At 43.8% G+C, this 25,198-nt stretch overlaps 1 protein-coding gene across 7 annotated transcripts in view; it reads left to right on the top strand.

The window, feature by feature from the left end:
• LOC144828576 (uncharacterized) overlaps nucleotides 1–25,198 on the top strand; it is a 132,479-nt gene that overhangs the window by 89,460 nt on the left and 17,821 nt on the right. For 2 of the 7 annotated variants that reach the window (XR_013610487.1, XR_013610486.1), the window contains exons 3-4: nucleotides 18,438–18,538; nucleotides 18,651–19,036. The exons of 2 other annotated variants lie outside the window; for them this stretch is intronic. The gene's annotated coding sequence lies outside the window, so the exon portion shown is untranslated. Of the gene's footprint in view, nucleotides 1–240; nucleotides 519–2,947; nucleotides 3,270–18,437; nucleotides 18,539–18,650; nucleotides 19,037–25,198 lie in introns of those variants that run through there. 3 more of the 7 variants (XR_013610488.1, XR_013610490.1, XR_013610491.1) reach the window with 3 other exon arrangements.

Below are 25,198 nucleotides of genomic sequence, written 5' to 3'. Positions count from 1 at the left end.
GTAACAGTGATTCATTTTGATATCAGGGACAGGTTTCGTGCCTGGATCCTTAACAATTATGGGGCAACGGTGTGCATCAATGGAATGCCTTCCGCCCTGTGAGGATGAGTCCCTGGAGCCCCCATACTTATGGGAAGAAACCCCTGGTCCACGCTGGTGGCTGCTGTTGATACGGGAACACCTGTGGGTGGAAACAAGCAAACATCAAAACTAACAATGGACTGGTATGTCTTTGGACAGGTGAGCGGGCCCCAACTAGCAGGAACCAATCTGTTGACCAGGAAGGAGGGGAAATAATGCAGAAGAACACAAAGGGAGAGCTGCGAGGGAAGCAATGAGGTTTGAGGAGGAAGGAACGATCAGTCGACTAGAAGGAGAGCCGCCAGATGCAGTGGGACCAGAAGATGACAAGCCAACCGGCCTCGAGGAGACCTAGGAGAAATAGATTGAGGAATGATGGATGGTGCTAGAGGATGATGATGAGCCCACTGCAACTCAGGGGAGTTGTAGCCTAGCGGGTGAGTGTTGCGGGGGAAGGTGTGAGATGGTTGGGCTATGGTGGCTGTTTTCCGCCCCTGGTTAAAAGCACTGCACATTATTTTCATGTTTGAGTTATACTAGGTAAAACCTTTGCCTTAATTAAGAAAGGGAACCTTCAAAGATATCCACTGCATGACACAAAACTACTGGGTACTGTGTGAACGGTCCAATTAAAAAGGACCTCTTGCCTGTCTCGCGACGGTAACCGATTGGATCAAATTGGTTCACTGGAGGTGCACACAGAGCCCCGGAAGACAGGTGGCATGATAAAACCAACCAAAATCACATGAGCACTAGAAAATCCAAAGAAGTGCTTCATTGCTGGGTAGTGTGGAAAAGGTCTCCCGGGGTGCCTGGAGGAATAGCAATATTTTTCCCAACACTTGATGAACACCTTAAGTAATTAAGAACAGGTGCTGTTCTTGCCTTGATCAAGGCTCTGCCAAACAGGATTCCTCGCCCTTAGTCACTATTATGCGCATGGTGATGTCTTAAGAATAAAGAAACACCATAAATCCAACCTTATACTTAGCGCTGTTTCTTTCCCTAGACTCCTGGTGGCCCCATCCTGATGTAGAACACCTAATGAGAAGGACAAAAACTCGACATCAGTCATACCCCACTGAAGGATGACAGAATCAAACTCCCTTCTAGGGCCCATAAAAACCTATTTTTCATTTGTGCAACCAATAAAAACTCAAAATCCAGAAACCTACACAGCCTCCACATCCTTATATTCGCCCATTCCCACCCAGATGCCCCCTTTCCCATTGGTAGGGAAACAAGGCAGGGGTTCCTGCTGTTTCCCTATCTATTTCCTTTGTATATGGAGCCAATGACACAGTGGGTACGAAATGATCTGTGTATTACTGGTGCGCGATTTGGGGGAGAAGAGCATACTATTAGCTTCTATGTCAATGATGTATTAATATTGCTCGAGAACCCGCTGAGGGCCCTGCTGGGCTTACTAGAGAAACTCGGGAGGTTTGGAGAGGCCATGAGCTTCAGCATCAACCTGCAGAAATCATAGGCTCTCAGCCTGTCAGTTACGCCTCCTGTGCAGACACAGCTGGATAACTAATATCCGTGGGTGGACTCCTCTGTGTTCACATAGCTAGTGCAGTGGGGGATACTGTGGCCATCAACTGCCAAACTTTGCAGAGACAGTATCGTACAGACCGCACTTAATGGAAACACTACTGACTCTCATTGCTCGGAAGGGTGGCAGCTCTGAAGGTGACCCTACTTATGAGGGCTCTAAATTTGTTCAAAGCCTTTCCTTTGGCACCCCCAGTTTGCCTGCTTCAATCTCTGCTGGGAGAAATCAATTGCTTTGTTTGGGAAGGACAGAGACCACGTATGTGCCATGAGCAGACTTACCGCCTGCCGAGGAAGGTAGTCTGGTGGTCCTAGACTTCTGCACTTCTGTTAGGCAGTGACACCCTGATTCCTGGTGAAGTGGAACCATAAGAGCTGCTTCCAAAGCAGCCCTTCAGACCCTTCACTGGCTCCCAGTAAGGAGTAGGGTCGAGTTTAAGGCCCTCTGCACCTGCCATCGCATCCTTACTGGGAAAGCACCAGCACCGCTGCAGATTCAGGTCACCCGATACGCGCCCACGCGCGCCCTGCGCTCCTCCTATGGAGGCCTACTAAAGGTCCCCAGGATAAGAAAGGAATTTTGTTTGCGATGAACATAGGATTTCTACTGTTTCTTCTATCTCCCTCTCTCAAAAAATTAAGTCTGTCCTCCTATGGTTGCCTTTTACGACGTATCTTTCTACTTCTCCTCCTGCTTTATAGTTTCCCTTTCCTTCCCCCTCTTCTCCTTTTTCCCCTGTTTTCTTCTTTCCCCTCTTGTCTGTCTCTTTTTCTCTTTATCTCTTTCTTCTCTTTTTTGATACATATCTTATCACTTTGCTATTTATTTAGTTATATTGTATTTCATATATTATTCTCTGTATATTTTTATATTTTACGCATACATTCTGCATTTGTATTTTATTGGGTTTTTTTCTTTACTCGCAAAACTCAAATAAAAATCTTTTAAACAAAAAAAAAAAAAAGGATTTGTTCCCTATCAACAGTGGAGAGATAACACTTAGCAAAATCTCCACTTGGTTGACAAGGCTAAGCACTAGCAGATGGAAAAAATGCTCTTCGCCATTGATGCTAAAAAGGCATTTGACTGGCTGCATTGGCCCTACTTGGAAGCAACAGTGATTCATTTTGATATCAGGGACAGGTTTCGTGCCTGGATCCTTAACAATTATGGGGCAACGGTGTGCATCAATGGAATGCCTTCCGCCCTGTGAGGATGAGTCCCTGGAGCCCCCATACTTATGGGAAAGAAACCCCTGGTCCACGCTGGTGGCTGCTGTTGATACTGGAACACCTGTGGGTGGAAACAAGCAAACATCAAAACTAACAATGGACTGGTATGTCTTTGGACAGGTGAGCGGGCCCCAACTAGCAGGAACCAATCTGTTGACCAGGAAGGAGGGGAAATAATGCAGAAGAACACAAAGGGAGAGCTGCGAGGGAAGCAATGAGGTTTGAGGAGGAAGGAACGATCAGTCGACTAGAAGGAGAGCCGCCAGATGCAGTGGGACCAGAAGACGACAAGCCAACCGGCCTCGAGGAGACCTAGGAGAAATGGATTGAGGAATGATGGATGCTGCTAGAGGATGATGATGAGCCCACTGCAACTCAGGAGAGTTGCAGCCTAGCGGGTGAGTGTTGCGGGGGAAGGTGTGAGATGGTTGGGCTATGGTGGCTGTTTTCCAGCCCTTGTTAAAAGCACTGCACATTATTTTCATGTTTCAGTTATACTAGGTAAAACCTTTGCCTTAATTAAGAAAGGGAACCTTCAAAGATATCCACTGCATGACACAAAACTACTGGGCACTGTGTGAACGGTCCAATTAAAAAGGACCTCTTGCCTGTCTCGTGACGGTAACCGATTGGATCAAATTGGTTCACTGGAGGTGCACACAGAGCCCCGGAAGACAGGTGGCATGATAAAACCAACCAAAATCACATGAGCACTAGAAAATCCAAAGAAGTGCTTCATTGCTGGGTAGTGTGGAAAAGGTCTCCCGGGGTGCCTGGAGGAATAGCAATATTTTTCCCAACACTTGATGAACACCTTAAGTAATTAAGAACAGGTGCTGTTCTTGCCTTGATCAAGGCTCTGCCAAACAGGATTCCTCGCCCTTAGTCACTATTATGCGCATGGTGATGTCTTAAGAATAAAGAAACACCATAAATCCAACCTTATACTTAGCGCTGTTTCTTTCCCTAGACTCCTGGTGGCCCCATCCTGATGTAGAACACCTAATGAGAAGGACAAAAACTCGACATCAGTCATACCCCACTGAAGGATGACAGAATCAAACTCCCTTCCAGGGCCCATAAAAACCTATTTTTCATTTGTGCAACCAATAAAAACTCAAAATCCAGAAACCTACACAGCCTCCACATCCTTATATTCGCCCATTCCCACCCAGATGCCCCCTTTCCCATTGGTAGGGAAACAAGGCAGGGGTTCCTGCTGTTTCCCCATCTATTTCCTTTGTATATGGAGCCAATGACACAGTGGGTACGAAATGATCTGTGTATTACTGGTGCGCGATTTGGGGGAGAAGAGCATACTATTAGCCTCTATGTCAATGATGAATTAATATTGCTCGAGAACCCGCTGAGGGCCCTGCTGGGCTTACTAGAGAAACTCCGGAGGTTTGGAGAGGCCATGAGCTTCAGCATCAACCTGCAGAAATCATAGGCTCTCAGCCTGTCAGTTACGCCTCCTGTGCAGACACAGCTGGATAACTAATATCCGTTGGTGGACTCCTCTGTGTTCACATAGCTAGTGCAGTGGGGGATACTGTGGCCATCAACTGCCAAACTTTGCAGAGACAGTATCGTACAGACCGCACTTAATGGAAACACTACTGACTCTCATTGCTCGGAAGGGTGGCAGCTCTGAAGATGACCCTACTTATGAGGGCTCTAAATTTGTTGAAAGCCTTTTCTTTGGCACCCCCAGTTTGCATGCTTCAATCTCTGCTGGGAGAAATCAATTGCTTTGTTTGGGAAGGACAGAGACCACGTATGTGCCATGAGCAGACTTACCGCCTGCAGAGGAAGGTAGTCTGGTGGTCCTAGACTTCTGCACTTCTGTTAGGCAGTGACACCCTGATTCCTGGTGAAGTGGAAACATAAGAGCTGCTCCAAAGCAGCCCTTCAGACCCTTCACTGGCTCCAGTAAGGAGTAGGGTCGAGTTTAAGGCCCTCTGCACCTGCCATCGCATCCTTACTGGGAAAGCACCAGCACCGCTGCAGATTCTGGTCACCCGATACGCGCCCACGTGCGCCCTGCGCTCCTCCTATGGAGGCCTACTAAAGGTCCCCAGGATAAGAAAGGCTCGCATGGGAGGCAGATCTTTCCGCTACCTGGTGGCGAAAAGCTGGAGTGACTTACCTTTGGACCTTCGTCTGGAGCCATCTGAACTTGGCTTCAGGAAGAAGCTTAAAACCCACCTGTACACACGGTAAACCTCTAGACCTTGCGGCCCAGCTGTGCCTACTCTACTTGCCATAGCGCGGGGACACGCCATCCGAGCGTAACCAGGCGCTTTATAAAATTCCCTTAATAATAATATTAATAATAAAAGACTCCGAAAAGCATTGGTGTTTTATGGACAGGGCAATAGCTGGAGAACGTCTCTAGAAGATCCTCGTTTTGTGAAGGCAGCAGAGATCTGGGGGCCTGTCCTCCTCCCGAAAGGCATAGCTTCAGGAAGGGGGTTTGGGATGTTACACCCACCTAATAAATGTATTATTTAATAAATAGATGGGTACTTTCAGCTTTCAGTTGCGTAAAGTAAGGTGTCTGTTGTATTTAACTTGGGATTTTTAAATACTCACTCAGACACAAATACACACACAAGCAATCTTGTTTCTGTTTTGAAGGACTTAAAAGAAAAATATTTTACAATGTACAAAAGAAAAATATTTTACAATGTACTGTGTTTTAAGTACCCCTCACAATCTACACTCTGTTCCCTTGCAGCTGACCCTTAAGTCCCCCTTATGTACTGCTTCTCATATTTTGATTAATATGATGTGCCAACATGATTGTCGGAAAATGTGACGCTCACACTCCCCAGTCTTACTAACCAAGCTACGCCCCTGCTCCTCTCCTGTTACCAGAGCATCCTTGGGGCTACGGGACTGGATAGTAATTCGGAAATCCATGTCCTCTTTCCTGTAACCACTGACACCTATCTAAGTTAACATAGACTTTAGTCAGGGGCTGCACCCTACCACGTTTGCAGCCTGTCAGACAGCTGACTGTCACCTGGTCAGGCACATGTTTGACGCTGCGGGACCCATAACCTCTGAACAGCTCAAACCTGATTATGGGCTTCCGGAGTCAGAGCGGCTCTGCCATACATACTGACTCGCCAACGGGTCACCCATTCGGATATTCGGAGGGTGGCACAACGCCCATTCACACTCTTTAAAAAGTGTCTACTGTCCAATGATTTTGACCGACGCCTCATTACTAAATTATATGCTCTACTGCTGCAGCTCCATAATGAGGAGAAAATCCCAGGACCGGAAAGATGGGACCTTGAACTGGGGCAGACACCACAAGCATATAAACTGCTATTACAATTACAACTAGATGGTATCGCACACCTGTTAGACTTTACAGGGGCAACCTAATCAAAGAGCAGACTGCTGGAGAGGCTGTGGGGCTCCTGGGACTTTTTTCACCGTCTCTGGTCCTAACTAAAAGTCACAAGATACTGGGACGCAGTCTTGGCCGACATTGACACATACTTACACAGTTGTCACGCTTTCTAGCATACATTTTCAAAGGACTCCCCGACCCCGACCAGCAAGGGGTGACATATTGACCTGTCATTGGAAAGAGCACTCCAAGCCATTCTCTCGCGCTGGGGCATGGAGAAGCTCCTGACGCACCCGAGATTGCTCCCCAGGATATTGCGTGATGCATCAACTAGATACCTATCAAGAACTCTGGCAACCGTATATATATTTCTGCCTTCTGCTGAATTTATGAGCTGACATATCCTAAATACCTACACATGCTGCGTTTAACAACACCAGACGACGAGGCACGAGGGTAAAGAGCAGACAAATGGAGAAGGGGCATAGGGGCATAGGGGAAGCACCAACGTAGGCGCACTGTATCGGGGTGAGTAAGGGGGAGATTATTGGGGGGTGTTTCGGTTGTTTTTGCAACTTTCTTGTGAACAGCACAGCAAGTGTGGGTTGGCTGCGTATGAGATTTCTGTATTATGTTGCACTGCAATAAGAAAATACAATAAAGATAGAATTGAATCCATAAAACTATTCTCTAATCAAGAGGATATATATATATATATATATATATATATATATATATATATATATATATATATATATATATATATTTATATATATAATATTGATTGTTGTTCCTTTCTTTTTGCCTTTTCCAGTGGTAGTTTGAGGTCAGACTGGTCCCAATCCATCAACATAGCTGTGCACATTCATTCCAGTCTATTAGGTTATCCCATTTGCTAGGTGACTACACACAACACATAGAAAAGGGAAAGAGTGCATTAGGGATGCTGGAGGGAAACGTTTTTGAATGGAAAGGAGGGGGTCTTGCTGAACCCATCAGATAATTGCAATTTTCTTAGGGACCATGTGAACAAAAGAACAGCACAGTTTTGTATTCACACAAAAGGGATAAAAAGCCATACAATAACTCGCTAACTTGTGCAGACTCGCACACTAAGCCCCAATGCAGACCAATGATTACATTTGATAGCCTTATCCCACATGTTGTATGCATGTCACATCACACCATACACACTATGGACACCTCTGGCAGTTTCGGCTGGACTGTTCCGATTGGAGCAAGGTCAAGACTGATTTGAATGTGGCTGAATTAAAACTGAGATCGCATGGTGTGCAAAATAACATTGGACTCGGATGCGGCCTGAGTAATTGCTAGTGGCTGAAATGAATTCAAGCATCCCAGCTATCATGTTTTGTATACTACAGTGCACAAATCATAAAGCAAGTGGGGATCGAAGAAGGAGGTCAATCATCAAAGATTTTCCAAGCCATTGCAGGTCTTTGATCCACATATATAAATGCCACAGTCGGTTGTTTAGATGACTATGGACCATATGTATGAAGAAACCGATTTGCGATTCGGAATCTGCGATTTTTACCGAATCGCAGATTCAGAATCGCAAATCGGAATGTATCAACACAATCACAAATATTTAGCGAATCGCTTAAAATCGCTAAATATTTGCGATAAATACAATAGCGATTCCTTAATGTTGAAATATCGCAAAATTGTGATATGACATCGGGAAAAATCGCAAAATTGCGATTTGACATCGGGAAAAATCACAAAATTGCGAATTTCTAGAATCATCCAATCGCAATCCTGATGCAGTTTGATGACATCACCATCCAGGAAGTGACTGATTACCCATGCTGCAACAGCATTGATTGTGAGAGAGTGTGAGAGTGAGGATTGCTACTGAGGAGCCATGGCTGAGAGTGGGAACAAGGATTTGCCTGCAACCCAGCAGGAGCAGCAAGAAGGAGAAACTTCTAGGAAGAGAAAGATGAAGTTCTCAGAAGCAGAACTTGAGACACTCATCACTGAGATGGTGCCAAACCATGATTTGTTGTTTGGGAAAAGCTCACACAAGGTGCCTGAAGCAAGGAAAAGACGCATCTGGGAAGGCATACAGGCAAAAGTCAATGCCCTTGGAGTCACACACAGGAGTGTGGAAGTCCTGCGCAAGCGCTGGTACGACCTGCGATAGCGCATCAAAGAAAAATTGGCAGCCAGGCTGGAGCAGTCTCAGCTCACCGGTGGAGGAACCTGCAATGTACCGGATTCTACACCGCTTGAGGAACTGGTAGAGGGAACACTGGCTCCAGAGAGTGTTGTGGGCATGTCCTTGCTAGACAGCTCCGACCAACCAGCTGCCAGACCAGGTAAGAAGCATGCCTTCACACCCTAAGCCAGCCCCCCACCCCCTGCAGCAACCTAGGGATTAGGGGAACCACACGTCATGCTAGAGCAAGTACACAGGCAGTCACAGCAATGCATTGTGGGAGATGTAGTCACATTAGAAATTAATGTTGGAAGTAGCATCCATCCTAGGCAATTTTCACATGTGCAGGTCAGGAAAGGGGAATAACAAAAGTAAAGTAAGGGAAAACCGAAAAATATTTTATTTTCACATCATAAATTAGCAAATCAAATTAATGTGTGCTGTTCTATCCACGGCACCTGCAACTAATAAGCCCACAGGCAGTGGAAGAGACACAGGACCTCCAGCCTCTGGAGACGCTAGCCAGGTGCAGGACACAGATGGGGAGGACAGCCCTGTCATTCCACCAATGGGACACAGGAGGAAGATCGTGAGGCCATTGGCAGTCATGGAGGACGATGATGAGGACAACAATAACATTGTGCAGTCTGATGCCCTAGGTTTGCAGCAGGAGTCAAGGCCACAACACAGCCAGGGTTCACAGGTCACAGGCAGGCGTAGACCCCGCACGGGCAGCAGCTCCATTGATCAGCAGGAAGACTCGGTTTTCGCAGGGCTGGAATTGCACATGCTCTAAGTACAGCGCCTACAAGCCAAACACATGAAGGCGATACAGCGTGAGATGAGGGCAGGGTTCAGGTGCATGCGTGAAGAAATGAGGGGTGCTGTGCAAGTGCTCACTGCGGAGTTGCATGCAGAACGCGCTGCTAGGCGCAAAGACCGGTACACGCGCACAATCAACCGCCTGGCCTCATCAACCAATATTGTGTCCAGGCGTACCATTGAAACCCAGCGTGAGTTCTCTCACGGCATTCAGGACATCGCCACTGTCGTTGTGCAGTCCACTTCTGCCCTGGATGAACTGCGTGCCCTATGTACCACAGGACCAGGAGTGCTGACTCCAAGTGAGGAGGACTCCCAGTCAGTGAGGAGCTCCACCACCCACTGTTGAGAGGCGCCGTAGTGGCAGGAGCTACAGGCCTGCTACATACCAATAGGATGTGCAGCCAAATAACAATGACTTACAGGGGCAAAATATGGACAACTACAGTGTTGACTTTGCAATCATTCCAGTTAAATAGTTGCACTGTGAATTGAACATGTGCATTACATTGGGAGTGTTTTTACTTGCCTATGAGGATTTGTGGCATTGTTGCTGTAGCTATTAAAACACAGTTGCAAAGATTAAAGTTGTCATTGTTACTCACCTAGAAGTAGTTGCGCATAATCTCATCACGCCTCTGTCGCCCAGCTGCAGCACCAGCAACGCCAGCTTCCATGCGTACAGGTCCAGGTCCCTCCATGTTAGAGGATTCAGAAACGCTCAACTCCACTGGTGTCCCTTTCCTAGTAGCAATGTTGTGCAGCATGGCACAAGCTTTAACAATTTTGCAGCACGTTTCGGGCTGTATTGGAGAGCTCCTCCACTTTTATGAATGCACCTGAATCTGCTCTTCAATATGTTAAAGGTTCTCTCGATGGTGCCTCTTGTTGAAATGTGTGCCCGGTTGTAGCGCCGCTCCCCAGCAGTAGCAGGATTGAGGTAGGGTGTCAGGATGAAATCCTGGACTGCATAAGCACTGGCACCTCTGGTTGGAAATGTTAACGGTTAGTCACTGTAATGCACATGCTAGTCAGTGGAAATGTGGCCTATGTATGTGAGCATTTACCTGGTAGGTATCCCTCGCCAAAATCACCTCTTGAGAGTCTACGGTATAGCCCACTGTGACGGAAGATAAAGGCGTCATGTGTGCTTCCCGGATACTTTGCCACTATGTCAGTGATGATGTTTTTGGCATCACACACCACCTGTATATTAGGTGAGTGGTAGCATTTCCTGTTCCTGTATATGTACTCTCCGTTTGAGGGGTGGGATATTGCAACATGTGTCCCATCGATGCATCCTATGACGTGGGGGAATTGGGCAATTTTGTAAAAGTCCTGTTTGGTCTGTGCTAGGTCCTGTGGGGTGCTGGGGAAGTGTATGTGGTGTTGCATCCTATGTGTCATGGCATCGAGGAACGCATGGAAAAAGCACGACAGGGCACTTTGTGACACCCCTCCTGCTGTGGCTATAACCCCCTGAAAACTACCTGAGCCAGCAGGTGTAGTGAACACAGGACCTGGATGTGTGTGGGTATGGCTTGTGTCCTGCGGGTGGGGTGTTCTAGATAGGGTCTGAGTTCTTCTATTAAATCAAGTATGCTCTCTTCCTCCAGTCTGTAGTGGGTGTAGATGTCATCCTCAGTGCACTGGTAGATGGTGGTGCGCGCACAGAATATCCTCTCCTGCCGTCTCCTCCTCTGCGCCACAGCTCTCAGTCTTCACCTCCTTGCTATCACGTAGAGCCTAGACATTGTGGAAAAGAGTGTGTTGCATTGTGGGCTTCCTTAAATACTTTGCAGCTGGTTACCACCTGCTCCCGCTTGGTGGTAATTGCGATTCCTTAAAATGCGATTTTCGTCAATTCGCTATTTGCGAATTTTTGATACATATCATTGCGAATCCTTATTTGCGATTTCCGGATTTGCGATTATCGCTAACTGGTTTCATCGCAAATTTGGAAATCACTCTGGAATTCGCAAATTTCAGGCTCTCGCAATGTTTGCGAGCATTTTTTCCTTCATACATTGGAAATTGCTAATTTTCTGTCGCAAACGCTATTATTACCGATTCGCAGCGTTTGCGACAGAAAATTAGCTTCATACATATGGCCCTATGTCCTTCCATAGTTAATCAACAAAAGAGGGGAGCGTTTTATCTGAGATTCATAAATTATAAATAAATACATAAAAAGATCAGCCCAAAAGGAGAACGATCGCATAAATTAATAAAGAGGAACATGTCTCTAAAAGCTCTTCATCTGTGTCATTATAAAATGTATATATAAAACAGAAAGCCCAATTCAAATACACATATATTCATAAAAAGGAAATTCATTGCAATTCTAGGAATATTCTTATTTCGATCAAATATCAAGTATATATTTTAATGGTTCATCATATCCAGGTCCAGAATTTTATGGTTACATTCAGTCCTATTTTCATTGATGTGATTTCAAAACTTTAAATTGGCAACAGTTCAACAGATAGATCACAGAGCTGACCTGATCCCACACTTATTAACAGTCACATTTTGCACTCTTGAGCTAACACATGTTTTGTGCTGTCCTGCTGCTTCCTCGGGCACTAGAATGTCCTATCAATCTTATTTTCTTTACTCTCACTTTTGAGACCACAGTGTCTTTGTAAAATCCTTTTAACATCACAAAATATTTAGTTAATTAGAATTACCCCACCAGGCATCCTCCGGATAACTCACCAACATGTGCCTCAACCAATATTGTGCATCCCAACACCACAATTAACAGACATACCATGTTTGCAAAGTACACTGCTCCACTGACACAAATCACTACTCACCCACAAACCACAAGTCTGTGCAACTCATGCTCATTAACATACACTCTGGAGTACTACATACTCCAGACATCAAAGCCCTCATCACCTCATTGCCAAATCCTCCCACATCATAGAATTCCTTATGGTCACAGGGTACATTATTCAGATCTCACTCACAATATCAAGGAAGGGACAACTGCCAACCACAAGCCTGTCTGTTCATGTACCATAGGTGTTCAAGCAACACTTAAATCCCCTCTCATCAACTTAGATGATGAATACTTTCCACTTAAACTACAGACCACTTCATCTAAACAAGGATATTATAAAGGAAATCAGAGACATCATCAGCATCTCAAGTCTGCCACTACAGCATGTAGTGCAGTTTTGAACACTCATTTTTGACCTGGCCCAATGAATTTTTTGCCAGGCCCAACATCTATTTAATAATACTTATAGATCATCCCTAATGATGGTCCTAAAGGCTCTTAGGGAAAGGTGGAGTGTATTAAATAAGTAGGACAATGCTCAAGTTTAATCTGTCCTGGCAGTGAAAAACTCCTAGAGTCCTTTTTCACTACTGTAAGGCCTATCTCTCCTATTAACTAACAGTGGGTCACCTTATTGCATTAAATACGTGCTAACTTTGGATTGGGAGCTGTTGGACTTGGCTCTTTCAGCAAGGGTTTTGCCATCTCCCCTCCTGTTTTGCTGAATTTGTTTTTGTTGCCCCCTAGGACTCTGTGCACTTTACCACTGCTAACCAGTGTTAATGTGCTTGTGCTTACTCCCTGAAACATGATAAAACTGTCTTACACCTAATTTTGGCCCAGATCTCTGTACTGGGGTGAATGTATGACATTGTTCTGCATTCTGTCCATCAATTGTTCTTTTTGGCATTTGTCACCTCGAGTGGGACGGGTATGCCCAGACGTGGATCCCGTGCTCTCCATGCAACTGGAGTCAAGCTATCCTAGCTGATGAGGGTTAAAAGCCCGACACCGGTCCTAGGATGCTTGTTTTCAGTCCAGAGAGGACCTGGCCTGGCAGTTCGGGCTGGACTGTTCCCATTGGGCGCAGGGTCAGAACTGATTTGCATATGTCTGGGTCCAAACTAGAATAGCATGGTGAGCAAAAAAAATGGATTTAGGCACAGATCTCTATACTGGGGTGAATGTATGACATTGTATGACATTGTTCTGCATTCTGTTCATCAATTGTTCTTTTTGCATTTTACACCTAATTGGCACATTTAATTTACTTCTGCATCCCTAGTAAAGTGATATACCAAATACCCAGGGCCAGTGCATTAAATGCTGCTAGTGGGCCTGCAGCTTTAATTGTGCCACCCATTTAAGTGGCCCCTTAAAACATGTCTCAGGTCTGGCATTGCTTTTGAACTGCCAATAATGCTTGCCAAGCCCTAAGCAGCCCAAAGGGTAGGTTGCATTTTATTTAAAACATTGTACATGTACATTTAAGTTTTACATGTCCTGCTCTGAAAAACTCAAAATACTGTTTTTCACTACGGTGAGGCCTACCTCTGCCATAGTATAAAACTGGGTTACTTTATTACATGTAATAATTGATATATTTTGCTTTGCAAGTAGGTAGAATGGCATGTTTGGTGTCTAAGGAATTGTAATCTAAATGTCGTCCATCAATTGTGTGTCTTTTGCTTTCTCGCCCTAAGTGTGTCGGGTATGCCCAGTGTTACAAAGTAGCTCTTATCTTGCTCAGAAACTACAAGACCCAGAATGCAACACGTTAGAAAGACGGTTGTGTGCGCTCCTAGACCCTGTCATGTAACTTTAAACATAAAAGAAACCTGCTCAAGTACAAGTGCTTGGCAACTGACTTCTTTGCAGACCACGCCTCCAAACCTGTGGTGACCCCATCCTGTATGACTTAACTCGATTTAAAGAAAATATTTAAAAAAAATTGCGCGTCACTCGTACATGCAAGCGAGTGATAATGAGCTTTTAAGTCTGAAGCAAGGGTCAAAAGACCTGGTTACCTATATCACCACCTTCAACCAACTCGTAGCCGAAACCCAATGGCCAGAAGAAAAATTAACATCTTTGTTTTCTAGAGGGTTGCGGGACGAGTTGAAAGACATTTTTTCACAGATAGTTGACCCTCCAGAAGACTGCCCGTCTTTTATTGACTTAGTAGTCAAGTTAGACCATCGGCTAAGTGAAAGAAAAGGAGAACGTACTAAAGGTGATTTGCCTTGTCTTTTTTTTCTCAAAGTGAAAAGAAAGAGGTAAAAGACAATGTAGAACCTATGTAGGAGGTATCAGAGGTCCTCTTTTCAAAGAAGAACGAGATAAGCATAGACGGCTTGATCTATGTCTTTATTGTGGAAAAGGGAGACATTATGCCAAAGTTTGCACTGTTAAACCCAAAGGGGGAATTAAACCTTCTGTGGTTAAGGTGGAATCAACAGTCCATACGGAAAACTGCTAGACTTGGAGAGTATGGAGACCGGCTCCCCAAGTCCCGAGGCATCAAAGGTCTCTCAATTTCTAGCAAACACCTCTTCTTTAGTACCAAAACATCTAACAATATCTGTGGTGCTCTTGTTATCATCCCAGCATAGAACTACCTTGTCAGTACTGTTGGACTCTGGGGCCACCAGTAATTTTTTTGCTATCTCTCTGGCAAAAACCTGGGGAATAGTGTTTATTCCTAAAGCACACCCAGAAAAGGTTAAGGCTGTGGATGGTACAGAACTATTGTCTGGTCTAATAAACTACCAAACTCCTGCTTTTAGCATGACCTGTGATAATGGACATGCCAAAAAAATTAAGTTTGATTTCATTGAAGCACCTAACTTTGGTGCAATATTGGGGTACCCTGGTTACAAAAACATAACCCTCATATTGATTGGGTAACCGGAAGAGTTACTCTACATACCCCATACTGCATGTTACACTGTTACCATGACACTTCGCTCATGAACCCCTCTATTAGTTGTGCAATCACTGATTCTAGTTGTCATACCCTACCACCAGAATATCAAGAATACGCAGAGGTTTTCAATGAGGTTAAGGCAGTGGAGTTGCCACCTCACAGAAGTTCTGATTGTAGGATTGATCTTGTACCGGGCGCAGAATTACCAGTCAGTAGGGTGTATGCTCTAACAGAACCTGAGACCCAGTATTTATATGAATATCTACAGGACATGTTAAAAAGGTATTTACAAGCCACTCGACTTCTCCTGCTTCATCTCCGATTTTTTTTATCCCTAAGCGAGAAGGGGGTTATAGAGCCTGCCTAGATTATAGAGCCTTGAACAAAGTAACAATGAAAAATAAATATAAACTTCCACTCATTTCCAATCTTTTGGATCAGGTTCGTAAAGCAACATTTTTACTAAACTTGATTTACGGGGTGCCTATCATATGATCCGTATCAGGGAGGGAAATGAGTGGAAGACGGCGCTTCGCACAACATTTGGGCTTTATGAGTATTGCGTAATGCCGTTTGGATTATGCAATGCTCCAGCAGCATTCGAATTCTTAATTAACAAACTATTAAGAGAATACCTCAATGTTTTTGTAATTGTCTACATAGACGATATTCTGATATATTCTCAGAATGAACAAGAACATATCACCCACGTTAAATTAATACTCCAAAAACTGCAGGAAAACCACCTTTTTGCCAAGTTAGATAAATGTATCTTCCATACCCAGAAAGTAGACTTCCTAGGGTTTCTTAGCACCGCGGAAGGTATTCACATGGACCCTGCCAAAGTTTCTGCCATTACAACATGGTCTAGTCCTATATCCGTGAAAGAAGTAATATCCTTTCTAGGGTTTGACAATTTCTATAGGAGATTTATAGATTATTTCCCAGACCTCATCACCCTGATAACCAGATTGTTAAAGAAGGGGGTGTTTTTTTAATCGGATGAAGCAGCAGAGCAGGCCTTTCAGGCATTAAAAAACAAGTTTATTTCAGCCCCTATAATTAGACATGCAGATACAACCCAACCGTACTATGTTGAAGCTGATGCATCTCAATATGCAGCAGGAGGGGTTTTATTGCAAAGAGACATCAAAATAGGAACTCTCAATCCAGTGGCTTATTTCCCAAAGACTTTTTCCCTTGCTGAGCAAAATTACACCATTGGGTAACAGGAACAAGATAGAAAATAATCTCTATTTTCATGATTGTCGTTTATACATTCCCTCTAAAGAACTACAGCTAACAATTATTAAGTGGTATCAACATCTCTCCTTGGCGGGTCATCCAGGAAGTGAGAAAACTCAGCAAATGTGTAAGAGATGATTTTGGTGGCCAAATATGTTTCAGGATATTCATGAATTTGTTAAAACTTGTCCTGTATGTGCAAGACAAACATCAATGCACTGTGCACCTGCTGGCCTGTCGCCCATTCCTCATACTCCATGGTCTTTCATTAGCATGGATTTTCTTACTGATTTACCTGTATCACGAGGTTTCACTACTATCTTAGTTTTAGTAGTCATGCTTTCTAAAATGGTGCACTTCATTCCCCTCAAAAAACTACCTACTGCCAAAGAATTGGTAGACGTATTCATAATACATATCATACGCCTACATGGATTACCCTCTGTAATAGTATCCAATAGAGACCCACAATTTGTGTCGAAAATTTGGCAGGGTGTGTGTACAGCACTTCATATATAGATCATCGTCTTTCCTCAGCATATCACCCGCAAACAGATGGACAAACCGAAAGAACCAACCAGACACTAGAGCAATATCTTAGGTGTCTTTTGAGCACAGTTACTGGGGATTGGGTACAGGCTCGCCTGTTAGCAGAGTTTGCATACAAAAACTCAGACCACTCCTCCTCCAAGATCTCTCCTTTCTTTTTTACCAATGTTTATCATCCTAGATTCCTACCTCTTTACTTACCCCTTCCATCTTACAAATCCCTGCTGTTTCAGAACACCATGCGCAACTCATACGCATCTGGAACCAAGCTGAACACAAATTGACAGAAGCTCAACAGAAAATGAAAAGACAAGCAGATACCCATAAATGACCTGCTCCTGAAAATAAGGTTGGAGATCGGGTCCGGCTAGCTACAAAAAACGTGCGACTACCTGGCCCTAGGAAACTGCAGCCTAGATACATCGGACCTTATAGTATCCTAAAGATAATCAACCCAGTAGCTGTAAGACTAGAATTACCCCCAGAAATAAATGTTCACCCAGTCTTTCACATCTGGCTACTCAAACATTATCTGAATCCTTCATGCTCTGAACGCCCACCCCCTCTTCTTATCATTAATGGAAAAGAGGAATATGAAGCCAAACGCATCATGGACTCCCGAAGGTATCGGGGTAAATTGCAGTATTTAGTGAATTGGGTGGGATACTGTCCTGAAGATAGAACATGGGGACCGGCTGCAAATGTACATGCTCCTTTGTTAATAAGGAAATTTCATGCACTTTATCCTTCTAAACCCAGGCCAGTAGGAAGGCCTTTGGGGGGAAGAACTGTTACGAAGTAGCACTTAGCTTGCTCAGAAACTACAAGACCCAGAATGCAACACATTAGAAAGATGGTTGTGTGTGCTCTTATACCCTGTCATGTGACCTTAAACATAAAAGAAACCTGCTCCCAAGTACAGATGCTTGCCAACTGACTTCTTTGCAGACCACGCCTCCAAACCTGTGGTACACATTTTGTGGAAATACTGTTTGGACTCCCGTTATTCTTTCTTTCTGACCTTCTGGATACTCTGGTTTGGATTTCTGCCTGATTGTTTCGGCAAGGTGACAAGTAACTGTGTTTATAATTTCTCCTCTGACTGTCCCCGTTTTTGTTTTTGTCTTCTGGTGCCCATTTGTGAAGAACAAATTATTTCTATTTTTGGAGATAACCTGGAGCTTCTTCAATGTGTTTTTATTTCTTTTGTTTATTTTGCGCGTGCACCACAATCGCCTTTTGAGCAGTTCTTGCTCCTCTTGCAGTGGAGGTTATTTCTTGTTTATCGCCGCTTTCTCGTAGCAGCGGTAATTGTTTCTGGGCATTCCCTTCTGCTAGCAGCTGCCGCTACACTTGCGCCTGCCGCTTTCTGCCATTGACTTTGCCTCTTTGCTCGCGGTTGCCGGTTATTTCAAATAACAGTGTCGCTTCTCTCACGGCTGCTGCTGTTTGTTTTTTTCTTGGGCACTACCGAATGTCTTAGTGGCTGTTCTTGATTTCTTTTTTTAACACCGTGGACAATTTGAACTTTGTGCCTAATTCCATCTTGAGCAGCTCGCATATTTAGGACCTAATAAGTACCTTGGATGTAGACTTGCATTCTTTTTGTTGGACATTATTACATTATGCCATACTCCCGATGCACTTGATTTATTTCTTGTTGTTGTGGGATTTAACTGCACAGAACATCAAGATTCTTCCTGTGTGGATTCCTGCTCAGATCATCAAGTTAATTCCTGTATGGATTCCAGCTGTCAACACTAAACCCCTACTTTGTCGATGAAGGTAAGTCTAGGAGAGTACACAACCTTAGTAGGACTAAGTACAGGGGAATTGGACATATAGAGAGTTAATAGTCAGTGTTAATTGTTCATGTTTTCTTTTTGTCTTCTCTCAGGATTCAACACTACATCCAATACTCCAGCCACTCCTGAACATATTGTATTAATCCTTCAAATTGGTGGTCCTGAGCTGACTCTACTCTCCCCTAGGGGTGGTAACTAGCACTCCAGTTATAGACGGCTTTGGTGGTACACAGAGGGAGAGTTGAGGTCCCTCTTCGCTCCCGAGAAATTGGCTATCCGCGACACCCAGACCCGGGCTCACTGTGCCATTGGATTCAAGCTATTCTGGCTGATGCCGGGTGAAACCCTGAAACCGGTCCTAGTATGCTTGTTTCTGGTCCAGGGAGGACTTGGCTTGGCAGTTCAGACTGGACTTTTCCAATGAGGCACAGGGTCAAGACTGATTTGCATATGGCCGAGTCTAAACTGGGATAGCATGGTGAGCAAAAGAATGATGGATTTTATCCAGATCTCTTGACTGGGGGTGAATGTTTTTATTTATTCTGCATTCCGTTCATCAATTGTGTATCTTTTTCTTTAATGGCAAAGGCAGATTATAAATCACAATTCTGAAACTGTACTTTTGGAAAGTAGACATTGTTTCTTGTCCTGACCATGTGGCGCTTGCAGTCTCTTTTCTGGGTCACATGACTGGGTGTAGTTGGCAGTAAGCCTTTGTGTGTTCCTCTCAGACAGCAACACAATTGGGGAACTGGTCGTTGGCAGGATGGGCTATCCTGCCAGGATGGAGGGGGCAGAGATGTCACCTATCACACATGCACTTCAAAGGAGATCCCTCAGCACAAACACAAAAACTTTACATTAGCCTTTTGTGACTCCAGACATCCTGGGACCAGGGCAGGAAGAAGGACATTCAAGAACCAGATGTAGGGGGAAGTTCAGAAGTGACATTTCTCTTACTTCAAACCTAGGACCTGTGGATACTACAGAAAAAGTACTTCAATGTTTCCAGAGGACTGCCCTGCCACCTAAGGCCGTCCCTGCTGCTGTCTTCAAAGAAAGACTGGACCTGCTCCCTTCAACTCAGGGCAACTGAAGCGACTCCAGGAGTCAGCTGAATAACCTTCTGTTCAAATCTTTTGTAAAATAACAAGCTCCAGAGGACCGCTGCATCTGCCCAGCTGAGTTGCTGCACTGGGCCTGCCTGGACCTGCGACTGAGCCTGCCTGAGTCCTGCTTACCTCTGTTGGATGTAATTTTCTTGATTCCTGAGAGGTGATTTCCAGGTCCTGATCCCTTGATTGGCATCAGTTGAGCTCCTCCTGTGAGGATATGGAGAAATCCTGATGTTGTGTGCTATTTGCCACTGCGAATGGGCCCGTTTGTCCTAAAATCTGCTTCTACTGATGACTCCAACACAAACCTCCTGTGATCCTGGCTCTTCCTGCTTCAGCGACCACCAGCGACGATCATTGAAGCAAGATCTGCCATCCATACCATTGACAGCTCAGAGGGATCACCAATGCAAATCTCCAGTAATGACTTTCCATGATGTTTGACAGGATCTTTGCACTACAACATCAACCATATGTTGCACCAGGCCTGCTCTTTGTACTCTAGCAATAACCATCCTCACTGTTCTCCCTGCTCCTCATACCCTTCTCCAAAGCAAAAAGAACTCTTTGTGTCAGACTTTAGAAAGTAAACATTTTTGGTGAGACTAACCTGGACTCCTTATTCGGTCCATACTCTATCGTGGTCATCCTGAACTTGTGATTTTCACCCGGTCTCACACGACCAGGTTACCGAAAGTGGCGCTTTGTGCTTTTATGCACTATACATACCTGTAATCTTTAAAATTGCATATCTCAGGTTCTACTGGTATGATTTTTTCCTGTGTTGTGTTTTCACTTTATTAATGTTTGGGTGCTACATTGTTCCTAAATTGAGCCTGACTTCTTTTGCATCAAATTACCTGAGGGTTAGGCACATGTTAATTTTGGGACTTTTTGTTGTTCACCCTGACAAGGATTGTGGCAGTTGCTTAAGTAGGTTGTCACACCCCTCAATCAACAACCCAATTTAACATGAAGATCATGACATGACATGCCTTCAACAGAAGATAGGAAGACAAAAACAGAAGATACGAAAAATACCAGCTTCATCTTTGAATCTAACTCTTTAATTACACCCCCATAGCCACCAGAAATGTCCCAACCATCCTCCAATTCAGCAAAGCACTGAAGATTCACCTCTTAAAAGAGCAGTACATCTCTACTACTTACAAAAACCAATGTCCCTCATTGACTACTTTAATCCGAGTCCACGACTCTGTAAACAATCCCAAATTGTAATCTTGGCTGGCAGCCTTGTACAGCTGTTTGCACTATGAAAATACCTACACAGGTATATACATGCGTACGCACATACTCTCTGTACAGTGTTATTAACTCTTTGAAACAATTGATGAGTTAAGATTTTGAAATCGTAACTGTGACGGGGAAGTCTATTTAAAATTATTTCTGAATATCAAAAACAAAATCTCATTAGTGTTAATTACTCAAATAGACTGCTTTTCTGCTACTTTATTTATGTATAGGTTTTCGTAAGCGCTACTAACCACCCAATTTTATTTAGGAAATTAAATTCTAGATAAACCCTTTTACAACAGATGGTAAGTAATAAGAGAGGAATTGAAATCTCATGTTGCAGAAAGGGAGCAAAATGCCTAGAAATGCTTCCAGTCAGTCATGAATCAAACCTGTCTTCATGCATCCTGCAGAATGCAAGAGCCTGGATCCAGATAGAATATCAGTGGAGTCTGGAGATACAATTGTTTTTCAGATTTCCCAATTTATGATTCCCTACCACAACATTTTACAAGTTCTTAGTGATTTAATAGTTGATGATCATCATTAGGTATCTCCACTCAACCTTACCTGACATTGCTAAGGTTATGGTGGTTGTGACCAAGTTGCTATTGATTTACTCCAACCCTTTTATGATCTGGGGCTGTATTACAATAGGTGCCCCTGGGGTGCAACAGGTGATTGTGCCCGCTTTGCACCCTGTGGGGCACTTTAGTGTTACAGAAGGGGGCGCAGACGTTTGTCCGTCCCCTTCAGTAATACTGATAGCGCTGGCGGACTTAAAGCACTGGGGCTACCTTCAGGGGGTGCTTCCTCATTTCCATAGGGGTGTGCCCTATGCAAATGAGGGAATTCCTTTGCCTCTGTGCCCATGCCGTATTACAGACACAGGTGCAGAGGCAAAGAAGCTCTCAGGGGGAGCACTCACAGGGTGCCACCATGTAGGAGGCTCATTATGAGTGCGCCCCCTGAGAACAAATCTCTGGAGGGGGAATGGGGCTCCTATGGACTGCCAAGACATCCCCTTGTAGGCGGGTGCAGTCACTGATTGCATCCTCCTGTAAGGGGATCTTTAATCCGCCTTGAAAGTGAAGGCAGGTTGCCGTCTGCACTGTGAAAACACGGAGCAGAAAGCATGGAGCGGCTGCCTTGTTTTCATCTGAATAAGCTGCCCTAGGGGCAGCGTGAGTTTGCTGCTTCCCTGGGGGCAGCACAAACATTGTAATAGTGCGCATTGTCATTGTTTGTACCCGGTGCACCTTTTAAAAGGTGTGCCCAGTGCAAACAATAACAATGCATATTTCAGCCCCTGGTGTGTTGATCCTTGTGTACTGATGAATGACTTCCATGATTCAATGTTAATTAGAATGTTTTTTTAAATTAGAAAGTAAAGTTAGGAAGGTGACCGCTATACATATTTAGTCTATTGGTGACACAATTATCTTTCCGATAATTTAGCAAAGGAACCTAACCTCAATTTGGTAACCTATAAAAGGAGTTTCAGTAAACCTAATCTATATACGATAAACAGTAATTTTGAATAGAAAGGTAAAGGAAGTGATGTGAGGTAGATAATGTTAGCACCGTTATGTCTATCAAACGGGTAATGTTTCAGTGCTGTCACAGGGTTGGGCCATCACATAAAACAAGGCATATCTCACTGTTTTATTGTCCATAGAAAGTAATTTGTCTCAATAGCATTCATCACAGGTGTACCTAGATTGCAATCTAACATTTCTGTATCCAGGTAACTAGGTGCTAAACTCTTTCTGGCAGAGAATGGAACGCCTTTCATGTTTGCAAAGGAAATATAAATAAAGAACAGGATTATTGTGGAACTCTATGATAACTATGGAAATATAAGAAGTGTAATATGGCTTGCTGGTGAACTGGCATTCGGAAAGGGAACTAATGTATCTCATATGGCCAATACTATTCTATTTTGTCACTGAACGGCAGCTATTATTGAGGATTATTTTTGTAATGGAGAGGTTTTTATTTTTATCATGGCCCGTGTCAGAGACAAAGAGCACATGATTTTTGCTAAATCTCTGCATAATCTGGAAAGGGCGAAGTATGCCGCAACGCATGCCATATGCCAACAACCCTCAGACGACTGCAGTTTAGCGGATGTTGATTGAGGAATCCCCCATCGGTTGCTGGGTTTAAAGGGTAAAGGAACATATTAGGAAACAAACTAAAGGTGCTTCGCTGGAATAACGCAATGATTTAGCAACGTTCCGGCTTAATCGTTTTATGGTACTTTGGTTTCATAACTGAGGTACAGTTTTTGCATCCCTCGTCTTTTTTCAGAACCCAAATGCTGTGTTCCCCTGCCGCTAAATCTATCTCCCCTACCCCACGTCAGATTCTAAACTCAGGGACATTTTAAGGATTTGGGGGGCCCTGGTCCAAACTTATTTTAGGGGCCCTTGTTTTGGAGCAGTATTGAATTTATGATTCAATTTCAGCTCTTTTAAGCCCTCTTTGGCCTGGACACTGACAGTGCATAAGCAAACTCCTCAATATGCTAAATATGTACACATCTAATATTCAGGGATAGTGACATGTGTTTTCAATATTTTAACACAGCAGCAGCTTACTAATATTACTTCAAATAATGTCTGGCACCATCCCATTTCTCATATGTCAGGATCTGTTCTGATCTAAACAAAACATTTTTATGGATATTGCATGAAACATAAGCACAACATTTCTCTGCATATTGTCTGCAATAGGCTGTCTCACATTACCCTCATTAAAAATACATTAAAAGAAAACGGTATTTAAAACAATCTGTTTAAAAAATATTCAAGGTCATCAGGGCAAAAAACTCTGCAAAACAGAGCTGGCACTATCAGGGGGCCCACCTGAAAGGCTGGGGTCCCGGGCCAGAGCCCACTTTGCCCATGCCTTAAAATGTCTCCGCGTTTGGGCATCATGAAATGGGAAAAATATATTTGGGGACATATTATCAAGGAACGGCGTTAAAATTATTGTCGCTTTTGCGGCAGGAAACTGCCGCTAAAGCTCTTTTATGCCCTCTTTGGCCTGGTCACTGACAGTGCATAAGCAAACTCCTCCATATGCTAAATATGTACACATCTAATATTCAGGGATAGTGACGTGTGTTTTCAATATTTTAACACAGCAGCAGCTTACTAACAATTCTTCAAATAATCTCTGGCACCATCCCATTTCTCATATGTCAGGATCTGTTCTGATCTAAACAAAACATTTTTATGGATGTTGCATGAAACATAAGCAAAACATTTCTCTGCATATTGTCTGCAATAGGCTGTCTCACATTACCGACATTAAAAATACATTAAAAGAAAACGGTATTTAAAACAATCTGTTTAAAAAATATTCAAGGTCATCAGGGCAAAAAACTCTGCTCAACACAGCTGGCACTATCAGGGGGCCACCTGAAAGGCTGGGGTCCCGGGCCAAAGCTCACTTTGCCCATGCCTTAAAATGTCTCTGCGTTTGGGCATCATGAAATGGGAAAAAGATATTTGGGGGCATATTATCAAGGAACGGCGTTAAAATTATTGCCGCTTTTTCGGCAGGAAACTGCCGCTAAAGCGGCGATAATGGGCTTGATAATATACCCTTGAGAATTCCAATAGAAGCCCATGTTCTGGTGTTAACATGGGCTTCTATTGGAATTCTCTACAGCATATTATCAAGCCCATTATCGACGTTTTAGAGGCAGGAAACGGCGATAATTTTAATGCTGTTCCTTGATAATATGCCCCATTTTTCCCTTTACATTTGGTGCTTGCCTTGAGATTGTATTCACAAACATGGTCTTGTTCCCTGTTGAACGCTTATGATTAGCAGTTAAAAATGGATGTCCATTCGGAGATGTTATTAATTTCGTGAGCATACATTTTGGTTGTACAGTTAAGAGAATAAAGTCAGGCTCTCGAAACATCTTGTAGGACTGCTTCAAGGACGAAATTTCAAGTTGAATTTCATCACTGTATGTACACTCGAATAAAATCATCATGGGAGCCAGAGGTTATGCTCCAGCTTGGAGTAATTCTAGAAAGGGACTTTTGATGTTGGAGCTGTTGGGGGTTTTGATGCGGTTGTCTTTTTTCATACTGGAAATAATATCAGATCAGCACTGAGAGCTCTGAGAGTCCTATCTTATTAGCTGCACTGCTGTGATATGTAATTTGCTAAATAGCTGTGGTCCATTATCTATTCCACACAAATAAACATTTCATTGAAGCATCACGAAATCCCGAGAGTGTATTATA

The sequence above is a fragment of the Lissotriton helveticus genome, chromosome 4_1 (assembly GCF_964261635.1).
Source record: "Lissotriton helveticus chromosome 4_1, aLisHel1.1, whole genome shotgun sequence".
NCBI classification, from domain to species: domain Eukaryota; kingdom Metazoa; phylum Chordata; class Amphibia; order Caudata; family Salamandridae; genus Lissotriton; species Lissotriton helveticus.
Note: the sequence above shows the minus strand (reverse complement) of the source record. Positions and strands in the feature narration are given on the sequence as shown.